Raw genomic sequence first — 12,886 nt, 5'->3', positions numbered from 1 at the left:
TCATGTACTCGTCCTTGTACATCAATACAGTACTGTTGCCCTTATCTGATGCGCAAATAATAATCTCTGGATGGTCTCTAACAAATTTCGTTGTGGCAGAGTAGTGCCCTGCTAGGAGGTCACTTCGTTGTCCTCTATTTCTTAAAAAATTATTGATTATTCCCACACACCTAGCTCTAATTGAGTTTCTTTCAACCTCACTATCGGTAATGTTCTGGGTGAAATGTTCTATGTCCTTAATGAGATCCAACTTAGGTATCTGCTTAGGGATAATACCATGCTTAGGGCCCAAACTTAGAGTGGATTTTACCTCCTGGGGTATATCAACAGTTATATAGTTCATGATAAAAGTATCAGACTCCATGATGGTAAAGGGCTGTGTAACGATACGATCGTTACAATTTTTTCTTTTTGAAATTCAAATTTATTCATTACATATTTGTTGTACTGCCACTGCATTTGTACGTGTATCGAAGAATTCAGATTTGCAGATGGGCGCATGTTTTCAATCTGATAAGATATTAATCGGTTATTCGAAGATTTTATTCTTTCTTTTCTGCTTTGTCTGGTGAATGAAATAAGTCATCAGAGTTGAGTTCTTGATATAGATATTTTTTGGTATTAAATTTTGAGATTTAGTTAGTATTTCATAGTTTCTATTGGTTTAGTGAAACTCAATTAAAAATTGAGGTAAGATGCCTTTATATTTTAAAATATATATATTTTTTTTTGTTTTTACAATCTCCTCTGCCCAACAAAGATTTTTTTTTTCAAACGAAATTCGATTCATCCTTGCCGTTCAGGTTCATTTTCATTCGCTTCAAAATTAATTTTTATAGATTTCATTATTCAGATCATTTTCATATTCAAAATCTCACGCCATATTTATTATTTTATTTTTGAAAAATGGCTGTCGATTCACATATGTAATTTTTTATACTTGAGTACACAACTTTTTATGCGAAACATGGACGGCAAGGACAATAGTATGTTCTACTGAACGGTCTCTGAAAGAAATTAATTTTACAGTTTTTGGGTGAAGCCCAGATTTTCGATTTATATTTCCAAGTTGAACTTCGTTGACCAACATCCAACTTCGAAGAATCAATCACACCTGAAAACTGTGGTGATCAGAACCTGGAAATCCTTATATGGTGCTGTGTACAGTATCGTACCAAATCAGATGGTTCTTCCTGCATAGGAGCACTTCACCTGGATTTTAATTGCTAATGGAAGTATTCTGTTATATATTTTGTTATTTCATTCGATATCCAATTTATATAATTTCGTATGCTCTATTTCATTTTGCATTTGAGATATTTCGCTTCGAAGCTATTCATAATAATTTTCATTGTTTAAATCCAATTGTAAGCAGCTATTTTTCAATATTTCACTCTTAACTTTTTATTCTAATTTGAGCAATTTAGTCTATCTTATTAATAAATCTCTGAAAGTGGATAAATTTGTTTTTGTGTGGGAACCAAAGCCTTCGAAATTGCTTTCTATTTTGAAAATAGGTTAGGGGCTAGCTACAACCTATTAACCCCGACCACCTCTCCGACTGAAGCTAGTAACTAACAGATCTCTGAAGAGAGGAAAAACACTTAATTGGTTACACAATTTTTGGCGCCCAACGTGGGGCGAATTTTTCGTATTTTGCATCCTTTGTTAAAATTTCTGCAATTTTGAAGGCTCCTCACACAATCACATATCCATAGGTATCTTTTTCACATTGCAAAAGATAGCACGACAAGCTATTATCTCAGCTGGTATTTGTCCCCACAACATTCTTCACTTTAGTCTTCATTATGGTTAAATTAAATCCAAATCATTTGAGAAGTTTCGAACTAACCTATGAAATATCAATAAGAGGTATTGTTCCCCCCACTACTGTTCAGGAAAAACGGAAAGTTTTAAGAGGTCTTTTATCTCAGGAAAATTCCGACAGGAGTTTTGTTGAGATATCAGACACATATAAGTTTGATGAGAATGTTAAAGAAATTGGTGATACTTTAAATGACATTGAAGCTTTGCTGCAACATCTTAGTGATAAATCTTCTGATGATGATAAAAAGTTGGAGTCTAGAATAACTCACGCGACAGGGCGAATTTCGAGGTTGTTCGCACAATCAGAATCTGAAAACAATGTTAAACAAGAACTTTTGAAAAGAGTATTAATTTTGGAAGTGGATCTTTCTGATAGGCATGTTAATAGAGTTCCAATTGTTCAATCGCCATCTCATTCATCACAAAATAACAATCCATTACAATCATCAACTCCAACTCATCATAGTGCAGCAGGTTTCTCGGTGCCTACTAAAAAGGTCCCAGTTTATAAATGGGGTATAAAGAAATTTTCTGGAAAAGAAGATTTATTATCTTTTTTAGAATTGATTGACTCGTTAAAATCTTCAAGGGGTTGTGATAATGCCGATCTTTTTGATTCAGCTGCCGATCTTTTTGAAGGTGATGCTTGGACGTGGTGGCATAATAACTTTCTGAAGAATAGATTTAGTGATTGGTCTGATCTAGTTTCTAAACTAAAATCGACTTTTCTTCATAGTAGTCATGATGAAATTAAGTTAGCCGAGATCAAGTCAAGAAAGCAATCAATTAGAGAATCAGTAACTATGTTCATCACAGATATGGAATGTCAATTCAATAGATTAAATTCTCCACCTTCTGAAAAGGAGATTGTTGGAATCATAAAAAATAATTTATTACCCGATTATGTGAAAGCTTTAGTTTTTCAGGATGTTGAGACTATTACGGATTTAACTTCCCTTTGTAAAAAAGTTGAAGATGTTCTGTCACTCAATCTTCCTTCAGGTCCTAGAAGGACTATTGTCTCCGCAATTTCTTCTAATGTAAAATGCTGGAATTGTAATATGTCAGGGCATGTTTTTTCGGATTGTCAAAAAGAAATGAGGAAGTTTTGCTTTTTATGCGGAAAAGTTGATTTTACCAAACGTAACTGCCCTAACTGTTCAAAAAACGCGAGCAGGTACTGCAATCAGGCAGACGTTGCAGGACCTTCGGGAGAAAAAGCAAAGCCTGCCAACAAAGTTCAGAACGGGACCAAGTAATTCATATAGATTTCGAGTCTGAAAGGAGAGGGTGGCGTGAATGGCTCATCACAGTTGAAAATTTTTATGGTAACAAAGTTATACCAACAAAACCACCTCTTTCGGACTTGAAGTCTTCAAAATGTCATCCTGTTGAGATGAGTCCAGTTTTGGCTAATAAATTTGGTGATAATCGTCCTTACATATCGGTTAAAGTATTCAATGATTCGGTAACAGCTTTGTTGGACAGTGGGAGCAACGTTTCAATCCTGGGTAATTCGGCTCTCTTTTTGTTGAAGAAATATAATTTGTCCTTGAATTATGATGTATCTGTTCAGGTCTCGACAGCAGATGGACAAGAGCAGAACACACTAGGTTTTATTCATGTTCCTATTTGTTTAGAGGGTACATCGAAAACGATAAAACTTTTGGTTGTTCCTTCTATTACGCACAAATTAATTTTGGGGATGGACTTTATCCGATGTTTTGAACTGTCCATAGATTTTAGGGATAATTCATTCAATTCAGAAATGTTGAATATTTCTGCGATTCGTGCTATACATGGCACTGAATCTCTGACTAAAGAGCAAAAAGCTCAACTCGATAGTGTTGTCAATTTGTTCGAGAATATCAGCCCTAAAGATAAAATTGGTAAAACTCATTTATACACCCATCACATAGACACCCAGGGTTCGAAACCAATAAAGCAGAGGCAATATCCTTTGTCTCCAGCTATGTTGAAGATTTTGAATAATGAGGTAGACGAGATGTTGAAATTGGACATAATCAGACCGGTAACTGAATGTTTTCCGTGGTTAAGTCCTTTGTGGTTAGTCAAAAAGAAGGACGGTTCATATAGGGTGTGCTTCGACGGTCGTAAGTTAAATTCTATCACGTTGCCGGATAGTTATCCTATGCCCTTAATAGATTCTATTATCAGCAAAGTTCGAGATGCACAATATCTTTCCTCGTTAGATTTGAAACAAGCCTTCTTCCAAATTCCTTTAGACGAAGAATCTCAATTGAAAACAACTTTTGCTATTCCTGGTAGAGGTCTCTTCTGCTTTAAAGTTGTATGTTTCGGTTTGAATAATAGCGCCCAAGCTATGTGTAGGTTAATGGATAGAGTTATAGGTCCTTCATTGGAACCTTATGTATTTTATTATATTGATGATATTATTGTAGTAACCCCAGATTTCGAAACTCATATTCGTGTGTTGAAAGAACTGTACTCAAAGCTTAGTAACGCTAACTTGACTGTTAATTTCGATAAATGTAAATTTTGTCGGTCTTCATTGAATTTCCTTGGTTTTGTTGTGGATAAGGATGGGCTGAGAACAGACCCCGATAAAGTTCAAGCAGTATTAGAATATCCCACTACTACAAATACTACTCAAGTCAGACGATTAATTGGTTTAATTGGGTATTACAGGAGATTTTTGGAGAATAGCTCAACAATCTGCGCTCCTATCACCGATCTTCTCAAAGGAAGAAAGAAGGGGCAACCTATTGTTTGGACAACGGAGGCCGATGAAGCATTCACAAACATTAAGAAAATGTTGACTACTGCTCCAATACTTGCCAGTCCTGACTTCTCAAAACGTTTCTTCGTTGCTGCTGATGCTAGTAATTATGGAGTAGGAGGAGTTTTATTCCAGGAAGAAAATGGCTTTGAGCATCCTATAGCTTACTGTAGTAAGTCCCTTAACAAATGCCAAAGAAATTATACCACTACAGAGAAGGAACTATTGGGTATAGTTTTCTCTATCGACAAATTCAGACCTTACATTGAAGGTACTGAATTTACTGTTATCACTGATCATTCATCCTTAAAGTGGTTGAATTCGATGAAGGATCCATCTCCACGTTTAGCCAGATGGATAACAAAGTTGTCACAACATAAGTTTGATATCGTCCATAGAAGCGGCTCTCTCAATAAGGTGGCAGATTCTCTATCCAGAATTCCGGAAAGCCATAAAGACGAGATTGCTGTGCTGGATCTGAAGGATATGAAAACTGACACTTGGTATCGACGGATGCTGTGTGAAGTCCAGAAAAATCCTCAAAAGTATCCTGATTTCAAAGTAGAAGGTGAAGTTTTATACAAACATATACTTCCTCAATCTAGACTTTGTGACGATTCTCCAGAGTGGAAAATTGTCATTCCAAGTCCTCATAGGAAAGAAGTCATGAATATGTATCATGATGATCCTCTTGCTGCTCATTTGGGTATTTATAAAACATTGTCACGTATATCACAACTATATTATTGGCCAAGAATGAGGAAACACGTGGGAAACTATATTTTGAACTGTAAAGTCTGTGCTTCTTGTAAAAGTAGTAATCTTCCTCAGGCAGGACTTATGGGCAAAAATAGGGACATACGTTTTCCATTTCAATTAATATCGGCTGATTTATTAGGACCTTATCCTAGATCGAAAAGCGGCAATAGATATCTTTTAGTAGTAACTGACTGGTTCACTAAATTTGTCTTCATACATCCCTTAGCGAAAGCAACTAGTAAGTCTATCGTGAAATTCCTAGAATATAATGTATTTTTGATATTCGGAGTACCTCAAATTTTCGTTGCCGATAACGGACCTCAGTTTATTTCTAGTGAATTCAAAAATTTGATGAATAAATATAAAGTACAGAAAATTTGGTTCAATGCTCGATATTTTCCACAGGCGAACCCGACTGAAAGAGTTAATAAGACTATTGTAACTGCTATAAGATCTTATATACGGGATGATCACAAACTCTGGGACGAAAATATCCATCAAATAGCACAAGCTATTCGCCTGGCTAAACATGAGGTCACTAAGTTATCCCCTTCATATTTATGTTTTATGAGGAACGTCCCAACTGATGGTTCATTCTATGGAAAGATTTCGGAAAGAGATAATAATTTCATAGAAATTTCTAGGAATGTATTAGACCCCGAAGTTCAGCTTAAAGTCCCTGAACTACTCGAGGATGTCAGAAAGCGGTTGTTGCATTCGCATGAATTAAATAAGGGTAGATATAATTTAAGACGTAGGGATGTCAGATTCCGAGTGGGAGACAGGGTTTGGAAGAAGAATTTTATGTTATCCAATGCAGCTAATGATTTTTCCTCTAAATTAGCACCTAAGTATATTCCTTGTGTTGTTCATAGAGTTCTTTCACCCTTGGTATACAATTTGAGGGATCTCAATGGAAATGACTTGGGTAATTTTCATGTTAGCCATTTGAAGTTAGATATTAGTGATAGTGGCACTGATGATCAGAACGACAATTATTAGTACCTAATATAATTTTCATTTTTTTTAATTAGTTCATATTTTTTGTGTGTTGAGGTCATTTATTTGATTTTCAGCTTAGTGTTTTATTTTTTTTTTATTTTTGAATTTTCTCAATTGATAAACTTGGACGGACAGATTTAGCTGGGGCTCTCAGTTAAATATTGAATTCCCAGATTTTCGGTTATTTTGGCGTAGAGATTATGCATTGAGTATGTAAGTGAGTTTATAACTTGCATAAATATTCTGTCTGTCCGAAATTTGTCAGAAGCGATTGATTACTATTCAGTGTATTTTTGGATAGATTTTTCAGCTGCTTTTGTTTAAATTCACAATATTTTCAGATTTTCTCGTTTTGTAATTGATTCGAATAGATTAGCTCCAATAATTTTACCTTATGTAGTATTTTGAGTGTGAGATAGTATCTCACTGGCGCCCAACTTTAGTTTTTTTTTTTTGTTCTTTCTACCTTTTAATGTCGTTCTGATCTGATGTCCTATTTTGTCGTGGGTTATAAATTATAATGAAAAGGGAGGTAGGGAGGAGAGTCAGGTTGGTTGTGTATAGTTTCTTGAAGCTATATACTGCCAACCTTGAACTGTTCACTGAGTGGTTAATTTTAGAACTTTTTCAAACCAAATTAAAGAAGAACCGTAGAACTGTTCTCTTTTTAGCTACTCATATCATTGAGAGGTATCCATCATGAAATATCCTTGAATTATTTGTGATTCGTTGTTGTAATTGTATATTTTGTTCAGAAATCTGGTGTGGGGACAAATATCTTTTATATATTGTAATGCCCATAAGTAATATATTTTTTTATTTGGACTGAAGAGGATACAGACACAAACTTCCTGTAGCGCACTGTCCAATAGGTTTGCTGACCATCTAGCATTCCATTAATTTCTATTTCAATATTTAAAAATTAATTAAAATTTTTTCCACTTTCAGGGTTTTATGCACTGATTTTTTTTTTTTTTTTTTTGGTGGGTAGAGGAGATGTGTAACGATACGATCGTTACAATTTTTTCTTTTTGAAATTCAAATTTATTCATTACATATTTGTTGTACCGCCACTGTATTTGTACGTGTATCGAAGAATTCAGATTAGCAGATGGGCGCATGTTTTCAATCTGATAAGATATTAATCGGTTATTCGAAGATTTTATTCTTTCTTTTCTGCTTTGTCTGGTGAATGAAATAAGTCATCAGAGTTGAGTTCTTGATATAGATATTTTTTGGTATTAAATTTTGAGATTTAGTTAGTATTTCATAGTTTCTATTGGTTTAGTGAAACTCAATTAAAAATTGAGGTAAGATGCCTTTATATTTTAAAATATATATATATTTTTTTGTTTTTACAATCTCCTCTGCCCAACAAAGATTTTTTTTTTCAAACGAAATTCGATTCATCCTTGCCGTTCAGGTTCATTTTCATTCGCTTCAAAATTAATTTTTTTATAGATTTCATTATTCAGATCATTTTCATATTCAAAATCTCACGCCATATTTATTATTTTATTTTTGAAAAATGGCTGTCGATTCACATATGTAATTTTTTATACTTGAGTACACAACTTTTTATGCGAAACATGGACGGCAAGGACAATAGTATGTTCTACTGAACGGTCTCTGAAAGAAATTAATTTTACAGTTTTTGGGTGAAGCCCAGATTTTCGATTTATATTTCCAAGTTGAACTTCGTTGACCAACATCCAACTTCGAAGAATCAAACACACCTGAAAACTGTGGTGATCAGAACCTGGAAATCCTTATATGGTGCTGTGTACAGTATCGTACCAAATCAGATGGTTCTTCCTGCATAGGAGCACTTCACCTGGATTTTAATTGCTAATGGAAGTATTTTGTTATATATTTTGTTATTTCATTCGATATCCAATTTATATAATTTCGTATGCTCTATTTCATTTTGCATTTGAGATATTGCGCTTCGAAGCTATTCATAATAATTTTCATTGTTTAAATCCAATTGTAAGCAGCTATTTTTCAATATTTCACTCTTAACTTTTTATTCTAATTTGAGCAATTTAGTCTATCTTATTAATAAATCTCTGAAAGTGGATAAATTTGTTTTTGTGTGGGAACCAAAGCCTTCGAAATTGCTTTCTATTTTGAAAATAGGTTCCGGGCTAGCTACAACCTATTAACCCCGACCACCTCTCTGACTGAAGCTAGTAACTAACAGATCTCTGAAGAGAGGAAAAACACTTAATTGGTTACAGCTGTACCTGTGCCCCCTCCAATCTACTCAGCTTTCTGACATTTCTAGACTTTGTTTCATGAAAAGTGGAAAAAAAACACTCTCCGCCAAATTCCTAACACCGATGAATGTTGTAGGATCCAACAAACTCTGCAAGACCTGGATGACCACTTTTATGGAGTTTTCGGTTCTTGTCTTCTTCCACAGTGAAATCTTGATCTCAATATTAAGAATAGACTTGCGAAATCTGTTCATACACTTTTCAACCAACTTCGTGTAGGGATGCTCCTCTATCTGCAAGGTGTGAACCTGCCTTATATTACCGATTATATGTTCGAGAAAAACATGCCTCCCTCTACATTGTAACAAGAAAACAACTCTATTTTTTAACGATGCCAGTTTTTTGTTCAAGTTCACAAAGGCTTTACATCTACGGCAAACGTCCCCACCATATATCTCCCTGATGTTGTGGAATAATCCCCCCGGTGACATATTAATAGTATTTGCATTCATGTTCATCAAACTGAAGAAAGATAGCAGGAATTTGGACACTTATTATTCAAAAATTTTATTCAAAATATGCCGACGTTTCGGAGAAGAATTTCTCCTTTCTCAAGGCTGTGGGAAACAAGTAAACATTAACGTTTAACATAGGAGACGAAAGCCATGACAAAGCACTCACCTCGGCACTCACCTTATTTTATTCTATTTAAAGAAGAAATTTTTGAATCGTCAAACATGAGAAAAATAAGTTGGACATTCGCCAGATATTGTCACAAAATTGTTGATCTAGAAAGATTTTTTTTTGAGTTCTGTTACATGGGTAAATTTGAAGACTATTATAAGAGTCGAGGTTAAAAAGGGGACTAACACAGAATACATTTTCTTTTTCTTTTTTTCTCTGGGTTAGTGGTATGTCACAGCTGTCAACGCCATCTATGCTAAGATAAAACAAACAGAACATTGCACAAAGTTGTTAACAAACCGAGCAAAACTACATGTTAGCTATGAGGCTATGGTACACCGAGCTTAAGTCTTTCGTGTCCTCTCTAAAATTCACCGTGCACTGTCTTTGTATGTGTATCATTTCACTAATGAGTCTTCTATTATAGCCTGATTCTTTGTCCAATATGGAAACATTCGAGAAGTCAAAACTATGTGAATTCACTATTGCATGTGTGGCTAGTGCTGTCCTCTGTGTACTTTTATCCCTCTTGTTTACGTCATTTTGGTGTTGTCTGATTCTGTCCTGGAGCAACTGCTTGGTTTGGCCCACATAACATCTCTCGCAGTCACCACACGGAATCTTGTATATCACCTCTGATTGTTTTAGGATGGGGGTGTCGTCTTTGAGCTTGGTGAAGAATCTCTTCTTTACATTGATCTTATTGTAAAAGGCAGCTGTCACATTGTGCTCCCGAAACACCCTGTTTATCTGGTATGACAGCCCAGGATACATAACCAGTCTTGTGAACCTCCTAACACTGTTATCATTACTGGCTGAAGGCTCTTCCAATCCCGGTGTGACATACTCCCGTTGTTGTTTTCTTTTGTACTCGTTAATTATGGTCTTGATGTAGTGAAGTGGATAGTTGTTCCTTCGTAATATTTTCGTGACCTTATCTAAATTTTGTGGTATGAACCTCTCATTGCTGAGTGATACAGCTCTGTTGACCAGATTGAACGCCACATTTCTCTTTTGGCTATAACTGTGGTTAGACAAGTAGTTAATACATCTGCACGAATGTGTGGGCTTGGTATACCAGTTGGTGATAAGTTTATTGTTTTCCCTTACAATAAGTAGGTCCAAAAATGGAATGCTGCAATCTTTTTCCATTTCAAGGGTGAATCTTATTTTCTGATGATAGGAATTGAACACACTTACTGTTGTTTCTATCTGTGATTTCGGTACAAGAAGAAGTGTATCGTCCACATACAACTTTATTAACGGAATTGCGAAATTCAACCTAGATACTACATAACGGAATAGAGCGTGCATGACTATATCAGCAAATGATGGGCTCTCCGGTGCGCCCATCGCTGTGCCATCCCTTTGTTTAAAAAATCTTCCACAGAATACGAAATAGCCCCCATCAAAACACAAGTCAACCAGCTGCAGGAACTCCTGTTTTTCAAGGACTGTAAAATTTCTAATGTAGTGCCAGCTCTGTGTCAACGCTGTCTTCACCAAACTTTTAGGAATGTTGGTAAACAAAGATACCACGTCCAGAGATATGAGCACATAATCATCTGGTACCTCGATCAGTCTCAGCTCCTCCACCAAAGTATGCGAGTTCTTGACATTATATACTGACGTGGAAAGAACACCATTAAGGATGGTGTGTATGTATCTTCCTATCTTATGAGTGGGTGAATTGATACAACTAACTATAGGTCTGAGTTTTAACCCTTCTTTGTGTGTTTTCCTGAGAAAATAGATTTTGGGGGAGACGCTATTGTGAGAAATAAGTGATTTATAATCGGCCTCTGATATCTTTCCATCACTTTTTAGAATTTTCAAAAATTTGTTCACTCTGTCCTGCAACCTCTTGGTGGGGTCAACAGTCACTATTAGGTACGTCATCTCATCACTCAACATATTTTCGGCTTCATTCATGTACTCGTCTTTGTACATCAATACAGTACTGTTGCCCTTATCTGATGCGCAAATAATAATCTCTGGATGGTCTCTAACAAATTTCGTTGTGGCAGAGTAGTGCCCTGCTAGGGGGTCACTTCGTTGTCCTCTATTTCTTAAAAAATTATTGATTATTCCCACACCTAGCTCTAATTGAGTTTCTTTCAACCTCACTATCGGTAATGTTCTGGGTGAAATGTTCTATGTCCTTAATGAGATCCAACTTAGGTATCTGCTTAGGGATAATACCATGCTTAGGGCCCAAACTTAGAGTGGATTTTACCTCCTGGGGTATATCAACAGTTGTATAGTTCATGATAAAAGTATCAGACTCCATGATGGTAAAGGGCTGTACCTGTGCCCCCTCCAATCTACTCAGCTTTCTGACATTTCTAGACTTTGTTTCATGAAAAGTGGAAAGAAAAACACTCTCCGCCAAATTCCTAACACCGATGAATGTTGTAGGATCCAACAAACTCTGCAAGACCTGGATGACCACTTTTATGGAGTTTTCGGTTCTTGTCTTCTCCCACAGTGAAATCTTGATCTCAATATTAAGAATAGACTTGCGAAATCTGTTCATACACTTTTCAACCAACTTCGTGTAGGGATGCTCCTCTATCTGCAAGGTGTGAACCTGCCTTATATTACCGATTATATGTTCGGGAAAAACATGCCTCCCTCTACATTGTAACAAGAAAACAACTCTATTTTTTAACGATGCCAGTTTTTTGTTCAAGTTCACAAAGGCTTTACATCTACGGCAAACGTCCCCACCATATATCTCCCTGATGTTGTGGAATAATCCCCCCGGTGACATATTAATTGTATTTGCATTCATGTTCATCAAACTGAAGAAAGATAGCAGGAATTTGGACACTTATTATTCAAAAATTTTATTCAAAATTTGCCGACGTTTCGGAGAAGCATTTCTCCTTTCTCAAGGCTGTGGGAAACAAGTAAACATTAACGTTTAACATAGGAGACGAAAGCCATGACAAAGCACTCACCTTATTTTATTCTATTTAAAGAAGAAATTTTTGAATCGTCAAACATGAAAAAAATAAGTTGGACATTCGCCAGATATTGTCACAAAATTGTTGATCTAGAAAGATTTTTTGTTGAGTTCTGTTACATGGGTAAATTTGAAGACTATTATAAGAGTCGAGGTTAAAGAGGGGACTAACACAGAATACATTTTCTTTTTCTTTTTTAGTCACAGGAGGGCACACAGTCGCAACTAGCACTAAGAAGTTACAAGTCTGTTCGATTTTTTTTTTTTTCTTCTTCTTCTTTTTGTAGATTTATTCCCGGTAACGGGATACAGCAATGAATGAATGAATGAATGAAAAGTACACAGAGGACAGCACTAGCCACACATGCAATAGTGAATTCACATAGTTTTGACTTCTCGAATGTTTCCATATTGGACAAAGAATCAGGCTATAATAGAAGACTCATTAGTGAAATGATACACATACAAAGACAGTGCACGGTGAATTTTAGAGAGGACACGCAAGACTTAAGCTCGGTGTACCATAGCCTCATAGATAACATGTAGTTTTGCTCGGTTTGTTAACAACTTTGTGCAATGTTCTGTTTGTTTTATCTTAGCATAGATGGCGTTGACAGCTGTGACATACCACTAACCCAGAGAAAAAATGAAAAAGAAAATGTATTC

General features: G+C 35.7%; 1 long non-coding RNA gene across 1 annotated transcript; it reads left to right on the top strand.

Annotated features, from left to right (window-relative positions):
* The first annotated feature begins 7,468 nt into the window (after positions 1–7,468).
* LOC123320782 lies at positions 7,469–8,429 on the top strand. Its single transcript, XR_006538798.1, has 2 exons — positions 7,469–7,659; positions 8,001–8,429. It is a non-coding gene; the product is annotated as an uncharacterized LOC123320782 (long non-coding RNA).
* The last annotated feature ends 4,457 nt before the right edge of the window (positions 8,430–12,886 follow it).

This window comes from Coccinella septempunctata, chromosome 9 (assembly GCF_907165205.1).
Source record: "Coccinella septempunctata chromosome 9, icCocSept1.1, whole genome shotgun sequence".
NCBI lineage: Eukaryota > Metazoa > Arthropoda > Insecta > Coleoptera > Coccinellidae > Coccinella > Coccinella septempunctata.
The sequence above is the reverse complement of the archived record's forward strand: the minus strand, read 5'-3'. Positions and strand labels throughout refer to the sequence as shown.